Source organism: Pelodiscus sinensis, chromosome 18 (genome assembly GCF_052426305.1).
Source record: "Pelodiscus sinensis isolate ZL-2025 chromosome 18, ASM5242630v1, whole genome shotgun sequence".
NCBI lineage: Eukaryota > Metazoa > Chordata > Testudines > Trionychidae > Pelodiscus > Pelodiscus sinensis.
Window position 1 is genome coordinate 26,447,201 of NC_143069.1, and position 8,674 is coordinate 26,455,874.

At 63.2% G+C, this 8,674-nt stretch overlaps 1 long non-coding RNA gene across 1 annotated transcript; it reads left to right on the plus strand.

Moving 5' to 3' along the window:
* The first annotated feature begins 6,307 nt into the window (after window positions 1-6,307).
* On the plus strand, window positions 6,308-7,282 carry LOC149523321 (uncharacterized). The gene is made up of 3 exons (XR_016347151.1): window positions 6,308-6,403; window positions 6,657-6,809; window positions 7,167-7,282. It is a non-coding gene; the product is annotated as an uncharacterized LOC149523321 (long non-coding RNA).
* Window positions 7,283-8,674: the final 1,392 nt, after the last annotated feature.

Sequence of the window (8,674 nt, forward strand, 5' to 3'; positions counted from 1 at the left end):
AATTAAGGGGCTACACAGCCCTTAATTCGAACTAGTAAGTTCGAACTAGGCTTAAGCCTCGTAAAATGAGGTTTTCCTAGTTCGAACTAAGCGCTCCGCTAGTTCGATTCAAATTCGAACTAGCGGAGCGCTAGTGTAGTGGCTATGAATGTTAGTTCGAACTAACGTCCGTTAGTTCGAACTAACATTGTAGTGTAGACATACCCTTCCATCCTTAGCCAAAGAGGAACAAGCCAGTTAGCCCAGGGAAATAAAAGAAAGGGAGAGCGGTGACGGAAAACCCTGTGTCTGTCATTTTTTCAAATGATCTATCTTGCCTAAAAGCCTGTCAGGGATTGGGCTCTGTTGCAGGAGGTGCTGGCGAAACACTCCGTGGATTTGGGTGCTACAATTCCTGAGTGTCGTCCGCCTTCCTGCCCCCTCCCCCCACCGAAGCGCTTTGGAAGGCTCACAAAGGACAGAGACCTGCCTTTTGAAAATCCGACTCCCCACCGGTGTCTCAAGACAGGCGGCTCTCTCTCGCCAAAAACGGAGGCAGCAGCGTGGGGTGACAGGCAGCCAGGTCGCAAGGGGAGGTGCTTTTTAGACCAGTTCCCTCCTGGCACTCCGTACTGCTGCCTCTGTATCAGAGGCAGCAGCACAAGCTGGCAGCAGCCCTTGCCTGGGGGCTGGGTCTGAGCTTCTGGACCTGGTGCAAACTGGAACTGAGCGAGGCTGCCTGCCTGCCTGGCTCCTAACACACTGTAAATGCAGAGCCGCAGAGGGGGTAGGTCCCGCACCCAGCGCGAGCCAGGACTGAGACAGCTGGCCCCTGGGGACTATCGAAAAGTCAAGTAACCGATAAGAAATCATGAGGTTAATTGACTACTCAGTGAATATCTAACGTCCCTAATCCCTTTTCATAGTTCCCCTCTGGACTCTCTCTCCTAAAGCATGGCCCTGAGATCTGGACACAGTGCTCCAGCTGAGGCCTCCTCCGTGCCAAATAGCTAGGAGAGTGACCTCCCATGTCTGCCGTACGTCTCCTACCACGCCCCAGGGCTATGCCCTCTTACTGAAGGGCTTTGTGTCTGAGATCGCTTCTCTCCTAGGCTACGTCTTCACAACGAGTTTTTTTGGCAACAAATATGCTAACGAGGGACTCTATGACACGCAATGTCATTTGCATATTTTCTGCTGATCCGTTTTTGTGCTCGGGGTTTGTGCGCAAAACCAAGCCGTGTGGATGTTTACTTTTTGTGCAAAAAACCCCCTTTTCCCACAAGATCCCTATGCCTGCAAAAAGGCCGACCGATCTTGTGCAAAAAGGGGCTTTTGCCTAAAAAGAAAACATCCACATGGCTTGTTTTTGCGTGTTCTTGCGAAAAAACTTGTGGCGCGTCTACACTCTACGTGTGTTCTTGCAGAAGTAAATTTGCAGTAAAGCATCAGAGAACAGGGCTACTTGCACAGGAGTTATTCCTCTCCCCACGATGACTAAGCCCCCTTTGTGCAAGAGCTGTTGTGCAAGAAGGCAGCGTGGACGGGCACCAGGGGCTTCTTGAGCAAGACACTTTTATGGCTAAAATGACCATCAGAGCTTTCTTGCACAAGAGAGCGTTCACACTGCCATGGACGCTCTTGTGCAAAAGCCTATGGCAGGGTGGAGGCACTCTTGCACGAGACCTTTTGCGCAAGAACTCCGGCGTGAAACAGCTCTCGTGCAAGAAGCCTGCAGTGTAGGGCAGGGAGCAGCCTATGAGGGAGGGGGAGGGACCCCTAGTAATGGCTCAAACTTCCCAGGGGGGTGGCCAGAGGCAGGACATTTGCCTGGCAGGGTGAGGGGGGGGGCGGTGACCTCACAGGGGCTTTGGGCAGCCCTCAGCATATAAGGCAAAGGGCAGGTGGGGAGGTGATGACCTCACAGAGGGACCCACATCTCAGGCTGATAAAAGCGGGGGGCGGGCCCAGGGGACTTTGGAGACCCCCGGTTGCTTTAGCTCTGGTGCGTCTCCTCCTCACGGTTCCTTCGCGTTCTGTGAGTTCCACATCCCGACACCTTTGTGACGAAGGTAAGAGCCCCCAGGGGTTGGATCCCGCCCGGGGCTGGCTGGGTTCCAGGCAGGCCCAGCCCTCGGTCAAGGGCCAGAAGGTGATTCCTCACCTGGGCTGCGTCCTTAGCACCACTGGGGCTTTCTCCTGGTTGGTTTCCCTTTTCCTCCATCCCCCCACATTTCTGCTCTGTTCTTGCCTCCTCTGTGACCTTCCCTTGCTGCCTCCCCCAGCTTGGGACCCAACAGACTAGCTGAAGGACGGGGGGTGGTTTGCAGGAGCCGTGGGGTGGGGGATGCAGCCCCCATTGTGGGGACTGGGGAGGTGGGGCTGGAACAAGTCTATGCCGGTGTCTTTGGGGAGAACGCTCCACCCCCCACACCTTAGATTCTCCCCTGATTGGCCAAGAAGGGGCTGTTGATGGGCAGGAGACTCGTGGAATGAGGAGTAACGGTAGTTTGAACTAGGAAGCCTAGTTCGAACTACCTAGTTCGTGCCCCGTGTAGCCGCGCTACACGGGGTTCGAACGAGCGGGGTTTTAAAAATGGCGGCTCCCCGCTTATGCAAATGAAGCCCGGGAAATTCAAATCCCGGGCTTCATTTGCAAGTGCGGTATGCCTACATTACCCTCCTAGTTCGAACTAGCGGGGTAGTGTAGACATACCCTCAGGTCCTTGCAGTGCCTGTGCAAGACCGAACCGATAAGCAAGGGGCCATTTGGGGGCTGGGGGCAGTCGCTCTGGGGAGCTGGAACCCCTGGATTTCGTTCATCAGGCTGCGCCCCAAGCTCCCCTTTGCTCCCCTCATTTGCAGCATGGCCAAACGTTTTCGGCTGTGGTTCAAGAAAGCCCTGAAGATGGCCCCAGGGCCGGTGGGGAGCAGCTTCTCCGTCCCCGCGGGCGGGGAAGCTGGATCCCACCAGCTCGGGGCGACTCGCCCACCGGCCAGGCCCCCCCGGACCTGGCTCCAGAGGCGGCTGGGCAGGCGGGACCCAGCCCAGCGGGGGAGCCGGGTAGGGTGGCTCCGGGGCCTCCTCTGTGGAGAGAAACACCTGCCCCGGGAGCCCAGCCCCCATTACTACCAGGGGGCATCGCCCTGCCCGGCCCCCGGGGACCTGCCAGTCTCCGGGAGCCCCCAGCCCGTCGCTCCCCGCACCAGCCCCTGCAGCTGTGGGTCCAGGTCCGTCAGCAGCAGCGCCTGGGCCTCCAGCTGCAGCCGGGCCACCTCGCGCAGCCGCTCAGACCCAGGTGAGGGGCCGTGAACACGCTGGGCCCAGGGGCTCACCCAGTACCCCGGGGGGGCAGCCCCAGTATCTGCCCCGCAGCCAGGGCAATGGATGGGGGGAGCTGCTTGGCTCTCTTGTTCCTGGTGGGGGCTCTGCTGAGGGCGTTGGCAGATGTGAGGGTGGAAGGGGGATGGGTCCCTGCGAGGGGCGTGTGGTGCCCAACCTGCCCTGGGTCCCTGACATGGGGGCGCGTGACCCCTGCTGGCCGCTGGAGTCACCCTGGTCCCTTCCCTCCCGCACAGAGCCCCCCTGCGCCTCGGCGGAGCTCTGCCAGGAGCGGATGGACTCCCGGGTGGAGGAAGGGGCCATCTACGACATCGAAGAGCAGCTCCACACCCGGGACACGGTAGGAACCTTCTCCACACGGGGGGGACCCGAGATTGTCCGGCCCCTTCCCAGCACGTTCCCCCCTCCGGGAGGGGCTTGTCCCTGGGGATCCCCCTGGGGCCCCTTCTCCTGCATGACCTGGACCCCCCAAGCTGGGGGCTCTTGTCATGCACCAGCTGGGCCCCCACAAGCCTGAGGCAGCAGTTGGGGGGGGGAATGTGGGTGCTTGGACAACCGGCAGCTCCCACCTCCACTCCTGGGAGGCCTGAGCCCTGCAGCTGTCCGTGGGGGGCAGGCAGGCCCCAGGCTCACAGACTCTCTCTGGGGTGCAGAGCCCAGCCGCCCTGCAGCGGTTCCTCTTGGCCATCCCCCTCGCCTGCCTCGCCGCCCTCCAAAGGGGCGAGGACACCCTGGCGCCGCGCTGCTGCAAGGACACCATGATGGCCAGGATCGTTGTAAGCGAGTCGCGGCAGCCGGGAGGAGGGAAGGGGATACGTGGGGTGGACAGGGGTCTGCCTGGGCCATGGCGGCGGGTGGGGGTGCTGGAAACGGGATGGGTGGAGCCAGGAGGGCTGGAGGTGGACATGGGGAGGGTGGGTGGGGATGCTGGAGGAGGGAGGGACACAGAAATGGGGCAGGTCTGGGGTGCTGTACAGGAAGGGGGATTCGGGACAGGGAGGGGTCTCCCCGGGCCATGGGGGGCTGGAAGGGAGCCGAGCGGGCTGCTGGGGATGCGCCTGGGGAGCAGGGATGAGGAGGTTCAGAGGCTGGTCACCAGGGCAGGGAGGGGCAGGAGACGGCCTGGGGACAAGGATTGAGCTGGTCCCGGTTTGGGAGGGGGGTGCTGGGAGGGGCCCTGTGCCGGGCAGGGGGGCTACAGGGCAGCGGGAGGCAGTGGGGTTGGATCCTGCTGGGTGGGGGCGCTGGCTGCGTGAGCGTCTCTTGGGGGCCCAGCCTCACACGCCCCTTTGTCTCCTTGGGTCTCCCAGGAGATCATGGAGGACTCGCCCCCCCGCTGGTCTTGGCCGACTGCCTCAACGCCGCCTGCAGCCTCAGGTACCGACCCCCCCCCCCCCCCGCCGACTCCCCCAGAGCAGATCCCCTGGCCAGGGAGTGGGAAAGTCTCTGTCTCCTGCTGCTGAATTAACAGTCTCTGCCCCTCTCTCCTGCCAGCACCTTGCAGCCTCCCCTGCGGGCCCAGCTCCTGAGCCCCCTGCTGACGGCGGCCGTGGGACAGACTGTGTCTGGGGACTGGCAGCAGGAGCCCATCCACACTCAGGTACGTCCCTCCGGGCCCTGCTACCGGGCTGGGCTGGAGCTCCAGAGAGGAGGGGGGGCAGAGGGAGGGAAGAAGCTGCAGGTTTGGATCTTTCCCTCCAGGGTTCCCGTTGCTCTCCCGGGGGGCCCGTCCCTTCCATGCCCAGCCTGGGCTCCTCCCTGCTCTGCGAGGCGGCTCAGACCCTGCTCTAGGCTGCACCTCGGAGCCAGCGGGTGGCCTGGATCCCCCAACCCCCCTCTGACCCAGGGCTCCCCCTTGTCTTGCAGCAGTTCATCCGGGCCCTTCCCTACGACCTCCAGGCCCTACTGGCGAGCCTCCTCGCCGAGTCCCCAGACACCGCCCGGCTGCAGCTCATAATGGAGGTGAGCCCCGTGGGGGGGACGGGGCCATTGTCCCTGCTTCCTCGGGGGGGGGGCCGAGAGAGGAGCAGTGTCAGTGGCTGGGGGGGGCACAGTCTGAGAGGAGCCCCAGGCTCTGCCCAGAACCGGCACCTCCCTACGGGTCCTGACCTGTCTCTTTCCCCCCCAGCACCTGAGCCCGTGGCTGGAGTCCCGCCTGCCCCAGGAGCGAGCCAGGGCCCTTCGCAGCACCACGGCCCTGCTGGGAGTCGCCACCACCCTCCCGGGGTTTGACGTAAGTGACCTCGGAGCCGGGGGGTCTGGGGCTGCAGGGCGCGGGGCTGGGAGCGTCCCCGGGAGGCAGAGGCAGGGCCGGGAATGGGCCGGGAATGGGCCGCGTTCTCCTTTCCCAGGGGAGGGGCGACCCTGGGCCCTTCAGGGGGGCTCTTGAGGGACTGGGCCCCAGACTGGGGAGTGGCTGTCAGTGGATCCCCTTGTTCCACCCCCGGAGTGACCCTTCAGTCGGGGCCATTGCTCAGGGTTGTCTCCTCGCAAGGCCGGCCCCGCCCCGCCCCGGGAGGTGTCTCTGTCCGTCCCCCGAGCTCAGACCCGCCTCGGCGGCCGTTTGCATGGGACGTGCAGCCCCAGGATGCTGAGGGACCCCCCCTCTTCTCTCCCCTCAGAACTCCGCCGACTGGCCGAGGATGGGTCACCACGTGGCCCAGCTGGGCCTTTTTATTTCGGACCCATCCGAAGACGTCAGCCGGCTGGCCCGGGAGGGGGTGCACAGCCTGTATCAACTCCTCCTCCACCACAGGGGTAAGGAACCCAGCCGGGACCTGGGCCCCAGGGACACCCTGAGGGTGCCGGCGGCGGGGGGAGGGGACCCAGCCCTTTTCCCCCAGACTGGCCCAAGGGGGGATGCGTCCCTCTGTGTTCCCCTTCTGCCCCCTGTGCCCCTCCATTTGCCCAGGGATGCCTGCAGGGACCCGTGGGAGGGGAAGGGCTCAGACCTGCCAGCAGAATGACCCTGTTGTGTCTCTTGCAGGCCTCAACATCCACCAGGCAGAGGACCTGTGGTGCAGACACTACTACAAAGAAAGATGGGTCCTGGCTCACAGCAACAGCGTGAGGGTGGGAGAGGTAAGGACGCGCTGCCAGGGCAGGGCAGGGCAGGGCTCGGGGGTGGGGCTGGCTGGGGCCCTCGTGGGGGTAGGAGGGTCTTGGGGGCAGGAGGAAGCTGTGACCTGGGGCAGGGGTTGGGGTGCCGGGTGAGGAGAGCGTCTGGGTGCAGGGTCTGGAAGGGAGTTTGGGGGAGGAGGAAGCTGTTTTAGCCCCAGGAGTTGGGGCCGGGCTCTGGGCCGTCAGCTGAAACCTCCTGTGCTCTTGATTTCAGGTCTTTGGGCAGCTCTTCACAGCAGAGCAGGAGAATTGCTTTTTGGACAAGGCTCTGCTCGCTGCCCGCTCCCCCCTGCGGCGCCCCAGCCAGGCCGGGCTGGTCCTGGCCCACGCCCTGCATGGGCAGGCCCATCAGCTCCTGGAATACATGGTGAGCAGCCGGAGCAGATCAGGAGAGTGGGGCAGGGCCAGGGTCTCCTTCCCATCCCCTCAGGGAGTCCCCCGCCCCTTTCCTCAGGCTGCCCCCACCCCACGTCCCTGCTGGCAGAATCCCTCCTGCCCCTGCGAGCGTCCCTGGGGGTGGGGGAGGCTCTGAACACAGAAACTGTCCTAGGAGGCGGGAGGGGGCCGAGGTGTCAGGAGCTCGGGGGGGGGGGGTCAGGAGCTCACCCTGCGGGCCTGACGGGGGGTGACCAGAGAGCAGGGGGAGGAGGGTGGAAATGCTGGGGGGCCAGTTCCCCTGAGTCCCCAGGGATGAATGTGACGGATTCTGCTTCCCTTGCAGCAGGAAGACACCCAGTGAGAGCAGCAAGAGCTGAGGAGCCAGCAGCTGCGTCCCCCTCCCCCCAACCCTCCCAATTGTATTGAATTGTATTTACATTCTCATTAAACAATGTTTCAAAAAACATTTGGATCAGGCTTGGTCAATAATTTGTAATGGGGGGGCCATTTTGGCAACTGATCAAGGGCCACATTTCTACCGAGGGCTTTGGGGTCTGGGACGGGGTGGTTGGGTGCAGAAGGGAGCTTAGGGGTGGAGCCTGGGTGCAGGGGGGGGGTATGATCTGGGGCGGTGGATAGGGGTGCAGGGTCCAGGAGGGGGTATGGGCGCAGGAGAGGACTCTGGCCTGGGGGAGGGGCTCTAGAGGGGTGCAGGGTCAGGGAGGGAGCTGTGACCTAGGTGAAGGGGGAGCAGAAGGTTTAGGGGAGGGGGTGCGGGTGCCAGAGAGGAGTCTGGCCTGGGGGAGGGGTGTCGGGGGGGTGCAGGGTCAGGGAGGGAGCTGTGACTTGGGTGAAGGGGGAGCAGAGGGTTTGGGGGAGGGGGTGCGGGTGCCAGAGAGGAGTCTGGCCTGGGGGAGGGGTGTCGGGGGGTGCAGGGTCAGGGAGGGAGCTGTGATCTGAGGGAATGGGGGACGCAGGTTCAGGTGGTCGCCTGGGACAGGCAGTCGGGGAGGGGACGTGGGCGCCAGGGGCAGGCTCTGGCTGCGGAGGTGCCTACCTAGGCAGCTGCGTATGGGGGAGGCCGACTGTCACCTGAGGGGATGGGGGAGCTCAATTTTCAACTGTGGGGAATGGAGGAAATACTGTGGAGTGGAGGGAGCGAGATGGGGGGCTGAATTGTTCCCGGAGGGGAGATCTCCCTGGCTTGGGGGGGGGGCGTTTCCAGCAAAGCCCTCACATAAGAGGGGGACAGACGGGGGGAGGGAGAGGACGGGGATGGGCAGGGCAGGTGGAAATGGGGAGGGGCAGGAGAAGGGAAGGGGGAGGAGATGGAGGAGAGCAGGGGATAGGAGTGGGGGCGGGGATGAGGAGCAGGACAGAGGCAGGGCAGTGGTGGTGATGGCTGAGCGATGAGAACAGCTCGCAGGGAGCTTAAAGCCAGCAGATGCTTTTCGGCAGAGTTGCCATTTGCCCTGGCGGCTTTGCCAGAATAGCTGTGCCAGCGGGGGGGGGGGGGGGGGGGGCTTTTGCCACACACCCAAGCCAAGCCAGCTGTGGCGGCAAAGCCTTGTGATGTAACCGAAGCCCTTGGCAAGGTCTGGATCAACCTGCTCTGACAATTTCTCGGACCGGCGGGATGAGAAACAAGGATCGTGCAGGGAGATGGGGATGACTAGGAAGCGAATCCAGGTGTGGGGGGAATATCCTGGGTTGGAGGGTCAGTCGATACCCCCGCCTGCCACTGTCTGCCGGGGCTCTGCCCGCAAGATGGAACCAACAGCTGAGTTTGCTTTTCTGCCCCGTCGTGGGCACAAAAGGCCCAGAGCAGCCTCCTGCTATCTTGGAGGAAAGGGG